The sequence below is a fragment of the Coenobita brevimanus genome, chromosome 1 (assembly GCF_032717465.1).
Source record: "Coenobita brevimanus isolate Jiangsu-jjx chromosome 1, ASM3271746v2, whole genome shotgun sequence".
NCBI lineage: Eukaryota > Metazoa > Arthropoda > Malacostraca > Decapoda > Coenobitidae > Coenobita > Coenobita brevimanus.
Genome location: NC_136954.1, coordinates 40,528,395 through 40,538,941, shown reverse-complemented (window position 1 = coordinate 40,538,941; position 10,547 = coordinate 40,528,395). Strand labels below are relative to the sequence as shown.

Sequence of the window (10,547 nt, the reverse complement as noted above, 5' to 3'; positions counted from 1 at the left end):
CATTTCTATTATAGGTATTATCCTAATGTTTGAGATTATTCATTTCTTGTCTTTTGCTTGACTTGAGTAATTTAAGTATTGGTATAAAGTTATTTGATTGTGCTGAGTCATTTGCAAGTGAGTTGAAAGTTATAATAATACCAGTACTTATTTTCCAATGACTGATTTATGTACTTGTTTGAATGACATGAAAAAATGCGGGATTTGACAGGATGGCTGCCTTTGAATCTACCTCCTCTCTGGTGTTCCCGGTTTAGCTTAAGTTTCGCCACTGTTTATCCGACATATTCTGGTGCCCAGACCCGGGAGCCTTTAGATGACGTCTGCTGGAAGGTATTTAGCCCGGATTAGTTGCGAGAAGAATGGCGAAATCGTTGGAAGACTTGGTAAAGAGGAGGACGGCTGCCAAAGGTTGGTTGACTCGAAGCATTACTGAGTTAAGAGAGTTATTAGATGACGAGTCTACCACTCGAGAGTCATTAGAAGCAGCCGTTAGTGATTTTGATAAGCGGCTAGCAAATTTAGATGATCTTCAGGCAGCAGTGGAGTTAGAATTTGAAGACCCTGCTGAGTTAGAGGAAGACATAGAGAAAGCAGATAAATTTAGAAGGGCAGCAAGAAAGGTTAGAGCTGAGGCTGCCAAAAGACTCAAGGATGCAACAAATGATAATAGCACTGTATCTACATCTAGTAAAGAGAAGTCAGAAATTAAATTACCCAGACTAGAGCTCCCTAAATTTTCTGGTGAACTGACAGATTGGCAGTCGTTTTGGGACAGATTTGAGGCTTTAGTGGACCAGAGTGAGCTGCCAGTTATCAGCAAATTCAGCTATTTGCAATCATTACTTCAAGGAGAAGCTCTATCAGTCATCCAGGGGATAGCACTTACCACTGCAAACTACACTGTGGCCTGTAATCTCCTCAAAGAAAGATTTGGCCGTCCAGAGAGGATAATATCTGCCCATGTCCAGGGTTTACTAAATGCCTCTTTAACACCCAGAGTGAAGGGAACCAGTTAGGTCGATTCGTTGTGGAAGCTTCAAGATCAGCTACTGAGGCATGTGAGAAGTTTGGAAGGCCTCGGTATCAACGGTAACCAATACGGTGTGGTGTTGACTCCTGTTATCCTGTCTCGTCTTCCACAAGAAATACGTTTGGAATGGTCGAGGGAAAGTTCCAGACATGAAGGCGACCTGGAGTGGCTCCTCAAGTTTCTGCAGAAGGAGATCCAGCGTCGTGAGAGGTCTGAAACTTTCAAGGAACTGTCCGTGGTGAAAGGCAACCCTCGGCGAGAAGATACCGAAAGGAGGAAGATTGGTTCTGCTTCAGCCCTGCAGACCACATCCGAGGAAGGTTCACCGCAGTGTGTGTTCTGCCAGAAGCTACACAAGTCTGAGAAGTGCTGGCACATCTTGAGGTTGGACAGACATGGTCGACAGGAGAAGGTTAGACAAGCTGATTTGTGTTTTAGGTGTCTTTCCAGGGGCCATGTTTCTAAAGGCTGTAAAGGTAAAGTTAAGTGCACTCAATGTAATGGGTCCCATAATGTTCTCTTTTGCAACAATGGTAAAACTAATTCTAAGACTCACAATTAATCTTCACTTAAACAGAATTCTAGTCAAAAGTCAGAAGGTCAATCTAATTATTCAGTCAGTATTGTTGAACATGTTGGTATTTCTCATGATCGAAGAATGAAAAAGTCTACTGTTTTGCAAACAGCCAAAGTCAAAGTTTTGTTCAAGTAGTGGTAAATCTGTTTTGGCCGCTGTTATGTTTGATTTAGGAGCAGATACCACCTGTGTGAGTCATAATTTTGTCAGAAGGGTTAAACCTAAATGGATCACTTCAAAATGCACCTCCTACTCTGCTTTTGGTAATCAGAAATCACAAGACAATAAAGAAAGGAATGTGTATGACTTGAATTTAGTTGACATTGAGGGTAATAACCATTCTGTACTTGCAGTTGAAGTTATGTCTATTTGTCCTCCTTTGCGACGTCAGAGGCTGCCTGATGATGTTATGCAGTCTCTTTCACAGCTACAGTTTGCCAAGGACTATGGACATGACCGTCACCTCACTTTAGATATGTTGGTTGGTGTTGATAATGATTGGAAATTCGTTTCGGCTGATAATGTTGTCAGATTTGATGACTTAGTGGCCCATGAATCAGTATTTGGTTGGATTTTGTCTGGTTTATCTTTGAGCGGCCATGTGGAGAGTGTATCTCATCAAATGCTATGTATCAATGCAACCAAAAATGTCAATGAGTCAGATTTGCATAAGTTTTGGAGTCTTGAAAGTGTGGGTATTTATACTAAAAAAGATAAACCACCTAAAGACCCTGTTTTGGACAAATTTGAGGACACAATTAAGTATGTTGATGACAGGTATGAGGTTGCTTTGCCTTGGATAAATGATGAGGTAAAATTAAGTCTACTAAATAATGAGAAACATGCTAGAAAGATTGTCTGAACTGAACTATAAATTTGACAAAAACCCTGATCTGAAAGAAGAATATTACAAGGTATTTAAGAGTTATGAGCAGGATAACATTATTGTTGAGGTTCCTTTCTCTGAGTTAGAAAGTCCTTATCCCACTTACTATATGCCACATAGACCAGTAATTAGAGACAGTGTTTCCTCTAAAGTAAGGCCTGTTTTTGATGCTTCTGCAGCAGGACCTAATGGTGTTTCACTGAATGATTGTTTGGAAACTGGTCCCTCATTAATTCATGATCTTGTAGAAATTTTAATAAGATTCAGAAGATAGAATATTGCCTTGACAGCAGACATTACTAAAGCCTTTTTGCAGATAAAAGTACGACGCCCTGATCAAGATGTTCACCGTTTTTTGTGGCAATGTGGTGATATAGTTCGTGTGATGAGATTTGTGAGGGTGCCCTTTGGTAACACTAGTAGTCCATTTTTATTGAATGCCACTATCAAACACCATTTAGACTCTTACCATAATTCTGTCACAGTACAAGAACTTAAGGAAAATTTACATGTTGATGATTGGCTCTCAGGAGCAGATACTGTTGAAGAAGCCTGCAAAATGTTTAGTGAAGCTAAAAGTATATTGTCCGATGCATGCATGACTTTATCCAAATGGCACACTAACAATGATTTTTTGATTAATCAGCATGAACAGGGTGGATAGACAAGGATTGTGGAAAGTGTTAAGAATATATGGAGTATATGGGAAGATGTTGAATGCTGTGAAGAGTATGTACGATGGTGCGAAGGCTGCAGTGCGTGTGGATGGTGAACTAAGTGAATTTTTCTCTTTGAAAGTTGGGTTGAAACAGGGATGTGTCATGTCTCCATGGTTGTTCAATCTTTACATGGATGGGGTAATAAAAGAAGTACAAGGTAGGGTAGTGGATGTTGGAGTGGCCCTGGTGAGAGAGGATAGTGTTTGGAAACTCCTTGTACTGTTGTTTGCAGATGATACTGTGTTGTTCAGTGAAGACGAAGGGGAGCTGCAAGGCTTGGTGGATGAGTTTGGGAGAGTGTAAGAAACGGAATCTAATGGTGAATGTAGGGAAGAGTAAAGTGATGGTCTTTGAGAGAGGTGAAGTCAGTGAATGTACAGCGAGGTTGGATGGTGAGGAATTGGAAAATGTGAGTACATTTAAGTACTTGGGTAGTGTGATGAGTAAGGATGGGGGTTTGGAGGGTGAAGTGCATGAAAGGGTACAGCAGGGAAGAAAGGTTGCTGGTTTTTTGAAAGCGGTGATAAGAAACAGGGAAATGGGCATGGAAGTGAAAAAGTTACTACATGACAGTATTGTGATACCAACTCTGACGTACGGAAGTGAAGCTTGGACGTTGTTGGAAGGACACAAGTCAAGAGTGAGAGCAGTGGAAATGAGTTATTTGAAAGGAGCCTGTGGAGTCACATGGAGAGACAGGCTGACGAATGAGGATATAAAGGAGCGTTGTGGTGTGGATGTGGATGTGATAGGAAGCGTTATGAGGAACACACTGAGGTGGTTTGGCCATGTGGAGAGGATGGAGGGTGAAAGACTGACGAAGAGAGTGTATGTAAGTGAGGTGGAGGGGGGAAGAGAGAGGGGGAGGCCGAGGATGAGATGGAGGGATGGGGTGGAGAGGTATATGAGAGAGGGGGGTGTGAGTTGGGAGCAGGGCAGTGAGATGGCGGGGGACAGGGCGACTTGGAGGCGATTTGTTTGTGGCCACCCCAAACGGGATTGAGGCGTCTGGCAATAGACAGATAGACAGAACAGTTTGAACCTGAGGTTGGTGTAACAAAATTGTTAGGAATGTACTGGAATCCCTCAGAAGATGTGTTTTCCTTTAAGGGTCTCAACTTGGATAATAAGTTTGATTTAAATTTCACTAAAAGAAATGTATTAAGTTTCATTGCTAGACTGTTTGATCCTCTCGGCTTAATTAGTCCTTTCACTTTGTATGCTAAAAATTTGTTTCAAGAGATTTGGCGTCTAGGACTTAGCTGGGATGAAATTTTGCCTCATGAGTTGAAATATAAGTTTCAGTGCTGGATTAACAGTATTCAATTAATTAAGAATTTTGAGATTGACAGATGCTATTTTCCAGGCCTATCTTTGAATTCAGTAACTGGCTTGGAAGTTCATGCTTTTAGTGATTCCTCTGAGAAAGGATATGGCTCTTGCATTTACTTGTGGATTCCAATCTCAGATAATCAATTTAATGTTTCCTTAGTTATGTCTAGAGCAAAAGTTGCTCCTATCAAGTGGGTTACCTTGCCACGGTTGGAATTACTTGGAGCTCTGTTAAGTGCTCGTCTCATTAACTTTGTGAACTCTGCCCTACATCTGAGTGATGATGTTAAGCTAATTTGTTGGACAGATTCTACGATTGCTTTGTCTTGGATTAAGGGGAATCCTGCTAAGTGGAAAATGTTTGTTGCCAATAGAGTAACAGAAATCCAGACTTTAACATCTCCAAGTAACTGGTTCCATTGCCCTGGTGCAGATAATCCTGCTGATTTGCTTACTCGAGGTGTGACTGGTGATCAACTAATTTCAAATGACTTGTGGCTTCAAGGTCCAATGAACTTGTTTACTGAGATTATTGATGAGTATGAGACAAATGATGTTGATTTTCCCTGTGAAGAATTCAGGGGAGAAGGCCTGGTTATAACTGTTGTTGAGGAAGCCACAGCTACCTTTGATTTTAATAAATGGAGTGATTTTACCAAGATCATGAATATTACTGCATGGGTTTTGAGATTCATTAACAATTCTAAACCTAATAGTACTAAATTTTCAGGTCCTCTCACTTATAATGAATTGAGTAAAGCAAAGGACAAAATTTTCATCTTTGTTCAGAAAGAATTTTATGAGAAAGAAAGAAATGCTTTGTCACTAGGTAAACCACTCCCTAGAAATTCTTCACTGAGGAACCTTGATCCATTTTTAGATTCTGATGGATTGCCCAGAATTAAAGGTAGATTACAGAATTCTGACTTGAGTTATGACAGCAAACACCCAATAATTATACCAAATTGTCATGTGGCTAAACTCATAATTCTGTTTCAACATAAATTTTTGAAGCATGCTGGTGTTCACACGCTTATGTCAACTGTTAGAAATTCTTACTGGATAATTGGATTAAGAAGACTTGCTAAAAGAGTTTGCAAAGAGTGTGTAGCTTGCAAAAGGTTTGACTCAAGGCCTTGTAACCAACCAGCACCCCCTTTGCCAGAATTGAGAGTTAAATCTACATTCCCTTTTGCTATAACTGGATTAGATTTTGCTGGCCCATTATTTGCAGTTGATAGTCCTTCAAATAAATTGTATATTTTATTATTTACCTGTGCTGTCACAAGATCTATCCGCTTAGAATTGACAGACTCGCTTTCAGTACCTGATTGTTTGTTGGCCATAAGGAGATTCTCCGCAAGGCGAGGTCTCTGACAATGCCAAAACCTTTATAAGTGTAGCAAGTAAGCTTCAGCAGTATTTTAGTCTATTAAGCCCTGAATGGAAATTCATCGCTCCCAGGTCCCCATGGTGGGAGGTTGGTGGGAACGGCTTGTGAGGTCTGTTAAATCAGCTCTTAAGAAATCTCTTGGCACTAAATGTTTGACTAAATGTGAACTTGAGACAACTTTGGTTGAAGTAGAAGCTTGTGTCAATTCTAGACCTCTTACATATGTCAATGAAGAACCAGATGTTGCTGACCCCTTGCCACCCTCACATTTTCTGATTGGTCGAGTTGCGGGATTTCAGCCTCATGTTTCTGATAAACCTTTGGATATAAGTAACAAAAATTTAAGTGAAAGAGAAATCGTTCGTAAGAGACAACTCGACCAATTCTGGAAAATGTGGAGTGATGATTACTTAAAGAATTTGCCTCGTACTGTTAAGGGATTTAAGGCTAATTGTAACCTGAAGAGGGGTTCTGTAGTTTTAATTAGGGAAAATAATGTCCCTAGAATGAATTGGCCTCTGGGCATAATTACTAATTTATTTCCTGGCAGGGGTGGTGTAGTAAGATGTGTAAAGGTACCAACTGCCAAGAGTATATTGTGTAGACCTGTTCAGAAGTTACATGACTTAGAGATTTTTTATGACATAAATTGTGATGATGATTTAAATTCACCAGCGACTCAAAAAAACTTTGCCCAAAACAGGGATGAAAACAATGTTGAAGTGGCTGATGATGATGAAACTGAAAGTCATGAACAGGTAAAGGTATCTACAAGAGGGCGTATGATAAAGCCTCGTACAGTACTGGATTTGTGATTTATAAACTATAGCTTTAAGAAAGAGGATAATTTTGTAGTTTTGTACTTTGTGGAACTGAAGAATAGTTCATTTTCTTTAATATAAAATACTGTAGTTTTCTAATTTGCTCAACTTTGGATAGGAGCTAAAGTGCTCCTATGGTGGGGAGTATGTTAAGAATAATATAGTATTCTGTCCTTTTTTCCTTAGTCACTGTCTAGTCATCACTAGTTTTCTGTTACTTACCAAATATCCATTTCTATTATAGGTATCATCCTAATGTTTGAGATTATTCATTTCTTGTCTTCTGTTTGAGATTTTTGAGTAATTTAAGTATTGGTATAAATTTATTTGATTGTGTTGAGTCATTTGCAATTGAGTTGAAAGTTGTAATAATACCAGTACTTATTTTCCAATGACTGATTTATGTACTTGTTTGAATGACATGAAAAAATGCGGGATTTGACAGGATGGCTGCCTTTGAATCAACCTCCTCTCTGGTGTTCCCGGTTTAGCTTAAGTTTCGCTACTGTTTATCTGACAGCCTCATCTCTCATCCATCATCATTCTCTCCCCAGTCCTGCTATCCATTTTCATCCACTTCCCATCCTCCACTTCCACCTCCACCTTCCACTACATCCTCCTCGGCAGCCATCTTGGGATATATAAGCATTCAACCAGCGCTCTGCATATCCAAGTGTTTCAACAAGTTTGAGTGAAGATCGGTGTGAAAGTGAACAGATCAGTGTATAAGAGTCATAGACATATTTCCCTCGTGTAAAATATTTAAACAGATTTCATGTAAAAGTTTTAGAACGGGTGAAAGGTATAAAGCGTTCGCATGTCCCTTTGTTTACATTATATTCCCACCCTCTACATCGTATACCTGCCCTTTCCCACCTTTATTTCTGGTCTTAGTCATACTATAGTTTATTTTCCCGCAGATCAAGGTCAGTTAGAACGATATCTAACAAACAGATTATCTTTTCTCACTAATAAATGGTGTAGTGAACTGAGAGTGTATTTACCTACCAGCTCTCTTTGTTTTTGTTCCCACTATCAGCCTTGTACGTCTTACTTTAAAGTCTAACGTTAACAAACACTAGCTAAGTTGTTTGCTAGTTTAGTGCAAGTGAATAGCATTGTCTTCTGTATAGAGTAACAACTGTGTGATTGATGTTACACCACTGAAATAGTTTTTGCACTAAAAACCGTTGTTCACTGAGTGAAGCTAGGTTTTTATTTTGATTTCTCCCCAACATTCCATTGTTATTTCCTATTTCCCTTTTTTCTCCCAGTGAATCAGTTTATGGTGTATTTCCACAATTCATGGTAAGTTAGATCATACCATAGCAAGTAGATTTTCTTTTCATTTTACACAGTTCATGGCAAGCAGATTTTCTATTCTTTTTACACTGCTAAAAGAATTCATGTAAGTTGGATTGTGCCATAGCAGGTAGATTTTCTACTCTTTTTATACTGGTAAAGGAAGACAGTATATAAAAAGTAAGTGAATCTCCCTAGAAATTCAATATTTCATATAGAGTAAATTGACCATTTGTAACAACATCCATTAACCAGCTGTATATTATTTTTTATTTGTGTGGGATTGTGGAAATATTGCTGCAAAATGCCATCTAACCTGAAGGTCTGCCAGGAGTGTACTGGTCATTTTGCGGCTCAGTATTTTTTGAATTACTTTTCGACGCCTGTGTGCAAACTACAGTATGCATATTGAGAAGAGATCTAGAAAATGGTTTAGCTGAATCGCAGAGAAATTACAGGGAACTCAAGGCAGAGTTTGAGACACTGAAAGAGTTTGTAGCGGCAAACATAGGAGTCAGCAACAACACTCAAGAAGGAAGAAGCGTACAAACTGACCTCGTACAAAGCCCCACCCATCAGGCAGTTACAAATAATAGTGTACCAGTATCTTCCTCACCCAGCGATTCAGTACGTTCCTCGCCAAGCGTACACTGGGCTAATGTATGGCCCGGCCTCCACTATAGGTGGAGGAAATCTTAAAACGAACGAACGAACGCCAAGCGAAGTCCTCTTTACTATGGTAAGAAATGGCGCAAAACCCGGAAAAGGTACGAGGAAGCACCTTCCCATAACTACATACAATCGCTACCAGATCCTTGCTGAAGCAGTTGATGAGACAGAAGAAACAAGGCTTATTGGGGACTCTATTGTACGCAGGCAGCTGGAGGAATTTTGTGGACGCGCCCCCAGCAGCAGAAACAGGTACTGTTTTCCACGAGGTGGACTATGTGATATCACAGAAGCCTGCGATGAGGTCACAAAAGACGCAAATGATCAAACTCTATATGTTATCCATGTTGGTACAAATGATCTGAAGTGCAAGAGATCAGAGGAATTGCTAGCAAAGTATCATGAAATGATCAAACGATTCAAAACTATGTCCACTAATGCGATAATATCTGATATACTCCCAAGGATCAAGGCAGAAAATAGTTTCTATGATAAGGCCTTCAGCACAAATAACCGACTAAAATCTCTCTGCACACAAGAGGGAGTCGACTTTGACAATCTGTGGGACCAGTTTTATGAGCAACATACTCTATTCCAGAAAGATTGGTCTCCATTTGACCTCAGTAGGAGCGGCACGGCTAGGTAGACTTTTACGCAATAAAGTCGCCCTCTTCAGACAAAAAAAAGCGGCACGTCCAGGAACAGTAACCTTAACATAAATACCCGCAAAGTCAGATCACCAACTGTTTTGAACGGAATTAGAGTCTGCTATGTTAACGCACGTAGTCTATGTAACAAGTTTGAGGATTTAGAATCTATTATTTACATAGAAAATTAAGACATCGTTGGGATCACAGAGTCCTGGATTAACACTTCTGACCGTGACTTTCTAGCGGAATACTCATTAACAGGGTACAATATTTTCAGCTGTGAGTGACCACATCGAGCTGGTGGCGGTGTTTTACTATATGTAAAAACTAGTCTCCACCCCCTTGTGCTATCCAAACCCAGTATTACCAACATAGATGCCAGTTATGTTCAGCTAAGTATTAATTCACACAAAATATATGTCTCGTCTATCGTCCTCCTGCACAGTCAAATGAGACAGATGAAAAACTTTATGATCAAATTGTGGAAATTTGTTGTCAAGAGGATAGCGTAATTTTTGGAGACTTTAATCTACCAGCAACAAAGTGGGGCGAACCACTGACGGCACACTCAGGACAAGAGCTTTATACGAATCTTCAAGAAAGCGCCCTTTCCCAACACGTAGAATACCCAAAGAGAGGAAACAATATCCTAGACATCATCTTGACTACAAATGATAACCTAGTCAACAATTTTGAACCAGGACCTAAGTTTAGTTCCAGTGGTCATCGAATTATACAGTTTAATATTACTATTGAAAAAGTAAAAGAAATGGAGAGCAAAGAAAAGGTCCCAGATTATCATAGAGCTAATTTCAGCAGGCTCAGAGCACTACTTGCAACTGCAGATTGGAATCAAATGTCTGAAACCGATGACATAAACCAAGCATGAGAAATATTCACCACAAAATTTAATGAAGTTGGTAAAGTCATGTGTGCCACTACATAACAGACGTCCAGCTGGAAATAGTGAACCAAAGTGGTGGTCCAGTGAAATTAAAAGTAACTTAATAGCCAAAAAACAGGCGTACCATAAATATAAAGCTACACAAAATACTGATGATAAATTACAGTACGATAATCTACGCTGCATATCAAAAAGACTTATTAAACAAAGCAAAAGAGCACTGGAGATCCACATTGCTAATACGTGCAAATCAAATCCTAA

At 39.6% G+C, this 10,547-nt stretch overlaps 1 pseudogene; it reads left to right on the top strand.

The window, feature by feature from the left end:
* The first annotated feature begins 362 nt into the window (after nucleotides 1-362).
* On the top strand, nucleotides 363-5,293 carry LOC145394988 (uncharacterized; annotated as a pseudogene).
* The last annotated feature ends 5,254 nt before the right edge of the window (nucleotides 5,294-10,547 follow it).